This window comes from Neovison vison, chromosome 6, assembly GCF_020171115.1.
Source record: "Neovison vison isolate M4711 chromosome 6, ASM_NN_V1, whole genome shotgun sequence".
NCBI lineage: Eukaryota > Metazoa > Chordata > Mammalia > Carnivora > Mustelidae > Neogale > Neogale vison.
Window position 1 is genome coordinate 67,603,325 of NC_058096.1, and position 13,623 is coordinate 67,616,947.

Sequence of the window (13,623 nt, forward strand, 5' to 3'; positions counted from 1 at the left end):
GAATATATCTTTCCAGCCTTTTCTGGCTTGCCATGTCTCTGTGGACAGGTCTGATGTTATTCTTATGGGCTTTCCTCTGTAAGTAAGGAGCCTCTTTGCCCTAGTGGCTTTCAAGAGATTATACCTATAATTATAATTTCTCAATTTGACTATCAGGTGTCATGATTTTTTTTTGGAATGTATAATCTTGGGTGGAGACCGTTCAGCCTCTAGTACATGAACACTGGTTCCATTCACGAGATTGGGAAAATTTTCATGAATGACTTGTTCCACTATATCTTCTACACTTCTTTCTTTCTCCTCCCCTTCAGGGATTCCAATAATTCTGACGTTGGAACGTTTCATGGCATCATTTATTTCCCTGATTCTCTTTTCCTGGTTTCTAAGCTGTTTGTTCCAGGCTTCCTCCTGATCCTTTCTATCTGTTTGTCCTGCAGATCACTAATTCTATCTTCTGTCTCAGTTACCCTAGCTTTGAGAGAGTTTAGATTAGATTGGAACTCATTGAGAGCATTGGGAACCTCCTCCCTGGTAGCTTTAAGCTCCGCCCTAATATTGTGAACACCATCTCTCATCGCTTTCAGCTCAGCCCTAATCAATTCTGTTTGGTCATCCATGGCTTTCTCCAACCTAGCTATTGCCTGGATAATTGTTAGCCTGAATTCTCTTTCCGATATATTGTCTATATTGATAGCCATTAGCTCTGTTGCAGAAGGTCCATCCTCTGTATTTTTCTTCTGTTGGGCATTCCTCCTCCTAGTCATTTTGGTGGGAGATGACTGAACAGATGTAGCTGGATGTATCAACCGTGGTGCAGTCAAGGTGCACCCTGGAACACTTCTGAGCAATCAGGATTCCCCACCCAAACGAGAGACAAAAGAAAAGAAAAAGAAAAAGAAAAAAGAGATAGAGAGAGAGACAGGAAAGAAAGGGAAAATGAAAGAGAAGGTTCAGCCCAAATGGGCCCCAAGGTAACATTTATGAAGTAGACAAACAAAAAGACTGATAAAAGTATATGACAAGAGAAAAAAATATTTATGCAAATAAAGGAAGAACCTCGTCAAAAAGAACCCCAAGTATAAGATTTATATACTATCAGAACAAACACAAAAACACTGGTGGAAGAAAAAGATGGGAGAGTGGTTATAAATTCTCAGTGTGTGCGAGGAAGGTTGTTTTGATTCTTCCTGGATGTATCTTGATATCTTTGTTAAAGGGCTCAACTTTCCTAAGATAAAGAGGGATTAAAAATTGGTTTACCTATAGGGGTAGTATTGATTGGGGAAAGGGGATTACTTTGAAGTTTAACTCTATATGAATATTAGAAGATAAAAATAAAAAGGAATAAACTAGACTAAACTAAACTAAAATTTTTTTAAAAAGGAATTCAAAAAATAGAAATGCAAAAGAAAAACATAGGTGTATGTATCAAAAAGTTCAGGTTAGAAGGTTATTAAGGAATTTGATGTAATGGACAGCTCGCTGTGATGGAAAATAGGTTAAAAAAAATTACCTATATATAAATAAAAAATGAACCAGAATAGTGGGAATGAATGAAAAATAAAAGTTTTCCTATGAAGTAGTGGTTGTTCTCTTATAGTCCTTTTTTTTTTCTTTCTTTCTTAGTTTGTTTTCTCGGGGAGGGGCCTGCCATGTGGGTTTTCAGTCAATGATGTTCCCTGAGTTAAGTCCTCCTGCCCCCCTCAAGGGGGTGGGCTCTGAGGAAACTGGTTTTTTTTTTTTTTTCAGGCTTTTGTTCTCTGGAGGTTTTTATGTTTGTTCACTTTTTTTTTTTCCTCTCACTTTGACCACTTTTATTGGTTTTGTAGTTTTAGAGGAAAAACAAACCGCACCCTGATCTCACTCTCAGAGAGAGGCCTCAGTCTGACTGCAGAGCCTAAATAAGTTCCCCCTTGGCCACTGGCAGAGCAGGTTCCAAGTCGCAGTCCCTGGGGATGCAGCATCTTTTGCTTGTACCCAAAGCCAAGGCAGTGGTGGCTGTCTGGGAAGCTCCAGACTGCCAGAGAGGTTCCAAGCAGCAATTGCACACTGAGATTTTCCCACTGGCCCAGGCTGAGAGTGCCTGGTCTTTCTGGTTCTAAGAGCGCCCGGCTTGCGTGCACCAACTTCAGGGGAGGCTATGGGTCACGCGCGGGTCTCAGGCTCTGAGAACGGGGTGCAGGTCCGAAAGCATCAGGCTGGGCCTTTGTGCACCTCTCTGAGGGGAGAGTTTGGTGCAGGCGTCTTAGGCTCTGAAACAATGGCGCATATCGAAGGGCACCGACTGGGCCTTTGTATCTCTCTCAGGGGAGTATCTCAGGCTCTATAGCAGGGCTCCCGCATTCTGCCGCCCAGTGTCGCTCCCATCCCCTCACAGGAAATGGACCCCACGTGTTCTCGGGTGCGCTGGTGGCTTAGGGACCAAGAGCTGGTTTCTCCGCTGCACTCTCTCTGCCTCAGCGCCAGGGGATACTGTCCTGGGACCGGGGACTTAAGCCCCATCCCTAGCCGCCTCAGGGGGACTTTCTTACCTCTTAAAGAGAACAGCATTTTTCACAACAGTCTCCATCTCTGCAATATTTGCTCTGGTAAGATCTGCCACAGTAAGAAAGCATAGAGGAACCTGGCTCGCTGTGCATTAAGTAAGGACACTGGGACAAGGTCACATATCTCCCTCTGGATGCCAAATGTAAGACGCTTCTGAAATTAAGAAAGTAGTAGTTCCATGTTGTGCCAGCCCAGGCAGTTGGAAAATACTATAATCATCCCTAGGAAAATCATAGAATATTTATTGAATTAAAATTCTTTATAGATAATTCTATTTCTTTAGATTTACTTTTGTTTTGTTGTATTGTTTACCTGCAGAATTGTAAAGTTTAAGAGTCAAAAAGTGTAAATAACAGAATAAGAGACATATGTTAAAGGCCTAGCTAACTGATCAATAGATGGGCTAAACACATTAAATGTCATCTCATTTATTCTTAATCACGAATTTCATATTTGAAACAACTGAGGTAGAGCATGTTAAAACAAAGCAAACAAAAAGCCCCCACTCTTCATTCCTCTCATTCTTTCTTCCTTACTTTCTTTTAAAGAAGAGAGAACTCTTAAAAACAGGTGAGGGTCTCTTTTCAACTAAAGAAAAATAGAGGTGATTTAAATATTCAAGAGCTGAGAGGAGTACAAAAAGTGAAGCTCCCACTGATATTTTCATCAAGGAAGGGCTGTACACCTCAATAGCTATTCCCCATGAAACAGAGGCCAGAAGAGCCAATGTCAAGTCATTAAGAAAATCACTGCCCTATGGGAACACTAGTCCCACAGGCAATTTGAGATCTTTCATGCCAATGAGTTGAAGAATCTTTCCCTTTTTATAACCTTCTCCTCCCATCTTTCCCTCAGTATGCTCACATATGCACACACCTTCACAGTGAAACCTTTTACACATATATATCCCCATACTCTTCCAGCAGCCCAAGGTTTCCTTCCCAAGGGCCTATAAGAATTTCTTGGCAAAATCAGACCCAGAACGTCCCTGTTTGCCTAGCTTAGAGATAAGAGTTTAGATTTATTAAGGATAGATCAGTGTTTTACTAGAAAATAGATATTTAGAACAGTCCAAGAGAAATCCAGAAATCCCTCTCCATTTGCCATCCTCCTAATCAATAACAAATATTAATCAGTAACTTGATGAGAAAAGGGAAACTGTTGGCAACTTTGTGTCTATTTCTTCTTGTAACAGGAAAAATGGAAAAAAACAAACAGAAAAGTGGATGGTCAGTAGTTGCTAAGCAACAGAAGAAGACAAGTGTTCAGCTACTCAGCTAGCTGTCAATCCTCTGGAGCAGAATAACAAATCCCAGCAATGCCATATTTTTAGGTGTTATGATGACAATTACAGCTTCCCACGATCCCCTCACTTTTTTTTTTTAAAGATTTTATTTATTTGACAGACAGAGATCACGAGTAGGCAGAGAGGCAGGCAGAAAGAGGGGGAAGCAGGCTCCCTGTTGAACAGTGAGCCCGATGTGGGACTCGATCCCAGGAATCTGGGATCATGACCTGAGCCAAAGGCAAAGGCCCAACCCACTGAGCCACCCAGGCGCCCCCCCTTCACTTTTAGAGAAGCCTAAAATACAATGGAATTTGGAAAAAAAAAAAAGTAATCTTAACTTGATCTCAAACCACAGAGTCTCAAATAAATGTGGAAACCCTTGTTTAACTGACCTGCATAAACGACAGCTGACTGTTGTAAAGATTGAATCTGTCCACGACTGCATCCATATTTCTGGTTAATTTCCTTTAAGAGAACTTCACTGATTAAATATAATAGCACAAGACTACTAAAAAAACCTGGAAAGTCAATCACCATAAGTATAGTAAGAGATGTCTACAATGAAGATACAACATATGCTAAGAAATAAGAAAGAGCAAAAAAGCAAGAGAGGATTTATATACTCTGAGAAGATTCCTAATAGGAAATAGGATTAGTGGACAAAGACTGAGCTCAATGTTTACCAAATAAATTCTGACATACATTAGTACTACAACAAAGCAAGGAACTAATATTTATATAACAAAAAGATTTCCATATATATTTTTTTTTAGATTTTATTTATTTATGTATCAGAGAGAGAGGGCGAGAGAGCAAGCACAGGCAGACAGAGTGGCAGGCAGAGGCAGAGGGAGAAGCAGGCTCCCTGCAGAGCAAGGAGCCCGATGCGGGACTCGATCCCAGGACGCTGGGATCATGACCTGAGCCGAAGGCAGCTGCTTAACCAACTGAGCCACCCAGGCGTCCCAGATTTCCATATTTTAATACTACTAACCAATTTCAAGAAATAAGACTTAGTTCAAGAAATAGAATGGCACAAAAAAATTTAAAAGAATATTTGATACACAGTTATATGACCACCTACTCATATATCAAAAAAATGACAGAATTTGAAAATAAAAACCAGTATTGACTTGAATGGCAGTAATACCACAAATAATCCAGGTATATAAATCCTTACAAAATTTATGCTTATGTTGTAAATAATTTATTAGAGACTACTATTAAGAAAAATAATTTTATTATATTTCAAAGAAGGCAAATGATTCAATTTCCCCATCTGAATCTTTTAATTCACTCCTCCATGGTAACAATCAATCATTTATAATAATGAGGTGAAGCATATCCTCAAATGAAGCTACCTTAAGTTGTCAGTTCTAATTCACATCTATAAGTAAATAAAATAATTAGATTTGATAAATAAAATAATTATATTTTTAAGATTTTGTTTTCATTTATTTTGACAGAGTGAGACGGAAAAAGAGAGCACAAGCAGGGGGAGCTGCAGGCAGAGGGAGAGGGAGAAGCAGGCTCCCTGCTGAGCAGAGAGTCAGATGTGGGGCATGATCCCAGAACTCTGGGATCATGACCTAAGCTGAAGGCAGACGCCTAAGTGACTGAGGCACCCAGGTCCCCTTAAATGTTCTACCTTAAAAGGTTTTCATCTATAATGGCTTCTAAACAAGTACTAAAGGAGAAACTGAAATATTGATAAATTCAGTGAACACAAGAAAATGACAACTCAGCCAAAACTTTGATCTTATTTCTTTTTTTTTTAAGATTTTATTTATTTGAGAGAGAGAGAGTGAGTGAGAGAATGCACAAACCAGGGGGAGAGGCAGAGGAAGAAGGAGAATCAGACTCCCCACTGAGCAGAAAGCCTGATGCAGGGTTCCATTCCAGGACCCTGGAATCATGACCTGAGCTGAAGACAGACACTTACTGACTGAGCCACCCAGGTGCCCCTAAAACTTTTATTTTAATGATAATGGAAGTGACTATAATAAACTCAACAACTACTATGTATCTAAAACTGTGTTAAATACTGGACAATCAAGTATTATCCATTATACTGGACCATATTTTGTCCAGTATACTGGACAAAAAGGTAAATAACTTACCTTATTTGGTTATTTACCTTTTATGGATGGCCATCTGGCGATGCTGTCTCTCAGTTCTGGCTATGACTTCTCCTTTCACACAGCAAGCCAAGAACCCTTCTTCAACTCCCACTAGCTCTGCCACCCATTTCATAGAAGTTGGCAATTTCTCCCATAAACAGAAAAACTGATGCCAATCAATAGTAGTCTAATCCTCAAACATAGATGTAACCTAAAGGGAAAAAGCAAGATTCATTAGCTAAACTATTGCATTACAAAAGAAATAAAACCATAAATATAAATTTTATTTTAAAAACAAAGGCCTCAGCATTTGGAAAAATTTCTAAATGTGACAACATCTGTTTATATGGAAATTTCATTTATTCACAAACAACTCATAACCAAAAGAAAAGAGACCACTGAGCATACAAATTGGATTTTACAGACTCAAAGAATTTTTTTTAATTTTTTATTTTTTATAAACATATATTTTTATCCCCAGGGGTACAGGTCCGTGAATCGCCAGGTTTACACACTTCACAGCACTCACCAAAGCACATACCCTCCCCAGTGTCCATAACCCCACCCCCCTTCTCCCAACCCCCCTCCCCCCAGCAACCCACAGTTTCTTTTGTAAGATTAAGAGTCACTTATGGTTTGTCTCCCTCCCAGTCCCATCTTGTTTCATTTATTCTTCTCCTACCCACTTAAGCCCCCATGTTGCATCACAACTTCCTAATATCAGGGATCATATGGTAGTTGTCTTTCTCTGCTTGACTTATTTCGCTAAGCATGATACGCTCTAGTTCCATCCATGTTGTCGCAAATGGCAAGATTTCATTTCTTTTGATGGCTGCATGGTATTCCATTGTGTATATATACCACATCTTCTTTATCCATTCATCTGTTGATGGGCATCTAGGTTCTTTCCATAGTTTGGCTATTGTGGACATTGCTGCTATAAACATTCGGGTGCATGTGCCCCTTTGGATCACTACGTTTGTATCTTTAGGGTAAATACCCAGTAGCGCAATTGCTGGGTCATAGGGCAGTTCTATTTTCAACATTTTGAGGAACCTCCATGCTGTTTTCCAGAGTGGTTGCTCCAGCTTGCATTCCCACCAACAGTGTAGGACAGTTCCCCTTTCTCCACATCCTCGCCAGCATCTGTCATTTCCTGACTTGTTGATTTTAGCCATTCTGACTGGTGTGAGGTGATATCTCATTGTGGTTTTGATTTGTATTTCCCTGATGCTGAGTGATATGGAGCACTTTTTCATGTGTCTGTTGGCCATCTGGATGTCTTCTTTGCAGAAATGTCTGTTCATGTCCTCTGCCCATTTCTTGATTGGATTATTTGTTCTTTGGGTGTTGAGTTTGCTAAGTTCTTTATAGATTTTGGACACTAGTCCTTTATCTGATATGTCGTTTGCAAATATCTTCTCCCATTCTGTCAGTAGTCTTTTGATTTTGTTCACTGTTTCCTTTGCTGTGCAAAAGCTTTTGATCTTGATGAAATCCCAATAGTTCATTTTTGCCCTTGTTTCCCTTGCCTTTGGTGATGTTCCTAGGAAGATGTTGCTGCGGCTGAGGTCGAAGAGGTTGCTGCCTGTGTTCTCCTCAAGGATTTTGATGGATTCCTTTCTCACATTGAGGTCCTTCATCCATGTTGAGTCTATTTTTGTGTGTGGTGTAAGAAAATGGTCCAATTTCATTTTTCTGCATGTGGCTGTCCAATTCTCCCAACACCACTTATTGAAGAGGCTGTCTTTTTTCCATTGGACATTCTTTCCTGCTTTGTCGAAGATTAGTTGACCATAGAGTTGAGGGTCTATTTATGGGCTCTCTATTCTGTTCCATTGATCTATGTGTCTGTTTTTGTGCCAGTACCATGCTGCCTTGATGATAACAGCTTTGTAATAGAGCTTGAAGTCTGGAATTGTGATGCCACCAACTTTGGCTTTCTATTTGAATATCCCTTTGGCTATTCGAGGTCTTTTCTGGTTCCATATAAATTTTAGAATTATTTGTTCCATTTCTTTGAAAAAGATGGATGGTACTTTGATAGGAATTGCATTAAATGTGTAGATTGTTTTAGGTAGCATAGACATTTTCACAATATTTATTCTTCCAATCCAGGAGCATGGAACATTTTTCCATTTCTTTGTGTCTTCCTCAATTTCTTTCATGAGTACTTTATAGTTTTCTGAGTATAGATTCTTAGTCTCTTTGGTTAGGTTTATTCCTAGGTATCTTATGGTTTTGGGTGCAATTGTAAATGGGATTGACTCCTTAATTTCTCTTTCTTCTGTCTTGTTGTTGGTGTAGAGAAATGCAACTGATTTCTGTGCATTGATTTTATATCCTGACACTTTACTGAATTCCTGTACAAATTCTAGCAGTTTTGGAGTGGAGTCTTTTGGGTTTTCCACATATAGTATCATATCATCTGCGAAGAGTAATAATTTGACTTCTTCTTTGCCGATTTGGATGCCTTTAATTTCCTTTTGTTGTCTGATTTCTGAGGCTAGGACTTCCAGTACTATGTTGAATAGCAGTGGTGATAATGGACATCCCTGCCGTGTTCCTGACCTTAGCAGAAAACCTTTCAGTTTTTCTCCATTGAGAATGATATTTGCGGTGGGTTTTTCATAAATGGCTTAGATGATATTGAGGTATGTGCCCTCTATCCCTACACTTTGAAGAGTTTTGATCAGGAAGGGATGCTGTACTTTGGAAAATGCTTTTTCAGCATCTATTGAGAGTATCATATGATTCTTGTTCTTTCTTTTATTGATGTGTTGTATCACATTGACTGATTTGCGGATGTTGAATCAACCTTGCAGCCCTGGGATAAATCCCACTTGGTCATGGTGAATAATCCTTTTAATGTACTGTTAAATCCTATTGGCTAGTATTTTGGTGAGAATTTTCGCATCTGTGTTCATCAAGGATATTGGTCTATAGCTCTCTTTTTTGATGGGATCCTTGTCTGGTTTTGGGATCAAGGTGATGCTGACCTCATAAAATGAGTTTGGAAGTTTTCCTTCCATTTCTAGTTTTTGGAACAGTTTCAGGAGAATAGGAATTAGTTCTTCTTTAAATGTTTGGTAGAATTCCCCCGGGGAGCCGTCTGGCCCTGGACTTTTGTTTGTTTGGAGATTCTTGATGACTGCTTCAATCTCCTTACTGGTTATGGGTCTGTTCAGGCTTTCTATTTCTTCCTGGTTCAGTTGTGGTAGTTTATACGTTTCTAGGAATGCATCCATTTCTTCCAGATTGTCAAATTTGTTGGCGTAGAGTTGCTCATAGTATGTTCTTATAATAGTTTGTATTTCTTTGGTGTTAGTTGTGATCTCTCCTCTTTCATTCATGATTTTATTTATTTGGGTCCTTTCTCTTTTTGATAAGTCTGGCCAGGGGTTTATCAATTTTATTAATTCTTTCAAAGAACCAGCTCCTAGTTTTGTTGATTTGCTCTATTGTTTTTTTGATTTCTATTTCATTGATTTCTGCTCTGATCTTTATGATTTCTCTTCTCCTGCTGGGCTTAGGGTTTCTTTCTTGTTCTTTCTCCAGCTCCTTTAGGTGTAGGGTTAGGTTGTGTACTTGAGACCTTTCTTGTTTCTTGAGAAAGGCTTGTACCGCTATATATTTTCCTCTCAGGACTACTTTTGTTGTGTCCCACAGATTTTGAACCGTTGTATTTTTATTATCATTTGTTTCCATGATTTTTTTCAATTCTTCTTTAATTTCCTGGTTGACCCATTCATTCTTTAGAAGGATGCTGTTTAGTCTCCATGTATTTGGGTTCTTTCCAAACTTCCTCTTGTGCTTGAGTTCTAGCTTCAGAGCACTGTGGTCTGAAAATATGCAGGGAATGATCCCAATCTTTTGATACCGGTTGAGTCCTGATTTAGGACCTAGGATGTGATCTATTCTGGAGAATGTTCCATGTGCACTAGAAAAGAATGTGTATTCTGTTGCTTTGGGATGAAATGTTCTGAATATATCTGTGATGTCCATCTGGTCCAGTGTGTCGTTTAAGGCCCTTATTTCCTTGCTGATCTTTTGCTTGGATGATCTGTCCATTTGAGTGAGGGGAGTGTTAAAGTCCCCTACTATTATTGTATTATTGTTGATGTGTTTCTTTGATTTTGTTATTAATTGGTTTATATAGTTGGCTGCTCCCACATTGGGGGCATAGATATTTAAAATTGTTAGATCTTCTTGTTGGACAGACCCTTTGAGTATGATATACTGTCCTTTCTCATCTCTTATTATAGTCTTTGGCTTAAAATCTAATTGATCTGATATAAGGATTGCCACTCCTGCTTTTTTCTGATGTCCATTAGCATGGTAAATTCTTTTCCACCCCCTCACTTTAAATCTGGGGGTGTCTTCGGGCTTAAAATGAGTTTCTTGTAGGCAACATATAGATGGGTTTTGTTTTTTTATCCATTCTGATACCCTGTGTCTTTTGATTGGGGCATTTAGCTCATTAACATTCAGGGTTACTATTGAGAGATATGAATTGAGTGCCATTGTATTGCCTGTAAAGTGACTGTTACTGTATATTGTCTCTGTTCCTTACTGATCTACCACTTGTAGGCTCTCTCTTTGCTTAGAGGACCCCTTTCAATATTTCCTATAGAGCTGGTTTGGTGTTTGCAAATTCTTTCAGTTTTTGTTTGTCCTGGAAGCTTTTAATCTCTCCTCCTATTTTCAATGATAACCTAGCTGCATATAGTGTTCTTGGGTGCATGTTTTTCTCGTTTAGTGCTCTGAAAATATCATGCCAGCTCTTTCTGGCCTGCCAGGTCTCTGTGGATAAGTCTGCGGCCAATCTAATATTTTTACCATTGTATGTTATAGACTTCTTTTCCCGGGCTGCTTTCAGGATTTTCTCTTTGTCACTAAGACTTGTAAATTTTACTATTAGGTGACGGTGTGTGGGCTTATTCTTATTGATTTTGAAGGGCGTTCTCCGAACCTCCTGAATTTTGATGCTCGTTCCCTTTGCCATATTGGGGAAATTCTCCCCAATAATTCTCTCCAGTATACCTTCTGCTCCCCTCTCTCTTTCTTCTTCTTCTGGAATCCCAATTTTTCTAATGTTGTTTCGTCTTATGGTGTCACTTATCTCTCGAATTCTCCCCTCGTGGTCCAGTAGCTGTTTGTCCCTCTTTTGCTCAGCTTCTTTATTCTCTGTCATTTGGTCTTCTATATTGCTAATTCTTTCTTCTGCCTCATTTATCCTAGCAGTGAGAGCCTCCATTTTTTATTGCACCTCATTAATAGCTTTTTTTATTTCAACTTGGTTAGGTTTTAGTCCTTTTATTTCTCCAGATAGGGCTTTTATATTTCCCGAGAGGGTTTCTCTAATATCTTCCATGCCTTTTTCGAGCGCGGCTAGAACCTTGAGAATTGTCATTCTGAACTCTAGATCTGACATATTACCAATGTCCGTATTGATTAGGTCCCTAGCCTTTGGTACTGCCTCTTGTTCTTTTTTTTGTGGTGAATTTTTCCGCCTTGTCATTTTGTCCAGATAAGAGTATATGAAGGAGCAAGTAAAATACTAAAAGGGTGGCAACAACCCCAGGAAAATATGCTTTAACCAAATCAGAAGAGATCCCAAATCATGAGGGGGGAGAAAGGGGATAAAAAGAGGTTCAAAAAGAAAGAAAGAAAAAAAAGAAAAGAAAAGAATTTAAAAAAAAGAAAACGAATAAAGAAAAATATAAAAAAGAAAAAATATATATATTAGATAAACTAGTTAAAAAACATTAAAAAATAAAAGGGTAAAAGTTAAAAACAATTTAGCAGAAGAAGAGAAAAAAAATGAAAAAGAAAAAAATTAAATTAACTGCAAGACTAAAAAAATCACAGGGAGAAAGCGATGAGTTCCGTGCTTTGCTTTCTCCTCCTCTGGAATTCTGCTGCTCTTCTTGATATTGAAACTGCACTCCTTGGTAGGTAAACTTGGTCTTGGCTGGATTTCTTGTTGATCTTCTGGGGGAGGGGCCTGGTGTAGTGATTCTCAAGTGTCTTTGCCCCAGGCGGAATTGCACCGCCCTTACCAGGGGCCGGGCTGAGTAATCCGCTCGGGGTTGCTTTCAGGAGCTTTTGTTCCCTGAGTGCTTTCCGTAGAGTTCCGGAGGATGGGAATACAAATGGCGGCCTCCTGGTCTCCGGCCCGGAGGAGCCGAGAGCCCAGGGCCCCACTCCTCAGTGCGCCCTCAGAGAAGAGCGCCCAGTTACTCCCGTGTGCCTGACTTCCGGCCGCGCTCCAAGCTCACCCGAACTGTGAGCTTACTGTTGGCTCTGTCTCTGTAGCCGGCTTTCCCGTTCCAATACCCGCAAGCTCTGCGACACTCAGACACCCACGATCCTTCTGTGACCCTGCGGGACCTGAGGCCACGCTGACCCCGCGTAGGCTTCGCCCCAGTTTAGCCTCTGGAGCGATGTCCCTCAGCGGAACAGACTTTTAAAAGTCCTGATTTTGTGCTCTGTTGCTCCGTCGCTTGCCGGGAGCCGGCCCCTCCCCCTGGGGTCTGTCTTCCCATCGCTTTGGATTCACTTCTCCGCCAGTCCTACCTTTCAGAAAATGGTTGTTTTTCTGTTTCCAGAATTGCTGTTCTTCTTCTCTTCGATCTACCGATGGATTTGCAAGTGTTTGCAATCTTTAGATAAGCTATCTAGCTGATCTCCTGCTAGCTGAAGTAGTCTCAGCCTGCTACTTCTCCGCCATCTTGACTCCTCCTCCCAGACTCAAAGAACTTTAATCAGACACTGTTAATCTCAACATTCTGAAGCTAAGTACAATCTTAAGTATTTTCTGATTTCCAAGAAAGAATCAAGAGAAGAGAAAAAGGAGGGAAGGAAAGGAGGAATCAATATTCACAATTGCTATATTATCTAAAATATCCAGGGTTCAAAAACAACAATAAAAATTATGAGACATGCAAAGAAATGGGAAAGTGTGTCATAAGGGAAAAATCCTCCGCAAGAAACACCTTTGAGATGTTCCAGATGTTGGGGATGTCAAAGTCTTCAAAGACAAATGTGGTCAAAGAACAAAAGAAAAACGTGCTAAATGAAGTAAAGGAAGGTATGACAACAATGTCTCATCAAGTAGAGGATAAAAATAAAAGGAAAGAAATTATTTTTAAAAAATGGAAATACTCAAGGTGAAGAGTATAATAACAGAATAAATCACTATAGACCTCAACTTTAAATGTAAGTTAGCAGAAGAATGAGCAAATATGAAGATATATCAATAAAGACTAGGCAAAAAAAAACCTATAATTCATCTGCTATTTCTGAATAAATTCATTTTTTTACTTAAATAAATGTTATCTTTGCTCTGTTTAGAGTTAACAGAGCAAAACTGTATTGGAGCAAGGAAATGACAAGAGATAGTAACTAAAATCCAAGGAGCAAATAAAGAAAAACACAAATCTTAAGAATTTTAATGTAACACTCTATAAATATGCATTTTTCTCTCTTCTCACCTTCTTTAAACACACAAAATTACGTAAATAACAATGTACTATTAAGTTTGTGACACCTACAGGTATGCATGTATAGCACAAAAAAGGAATAGCTCTATACAAGAATTATGCTTCTATATCTCACTGGAATTAAGTTAGTATAAATTTTAAGCTGTATTATAACCCCTTGAGT

General features: G+C 39.3%; 1 pseudogene; it reads right to left on the reverse strand.

Moving 5' to 3' along the window:
* LOC122910069 overlaps window positions 1-13,623 on the reverse strand; it is a 116,719-nt pseudogene that overhangs the window by 87,769 nt on the left and 15,327 nt on the right.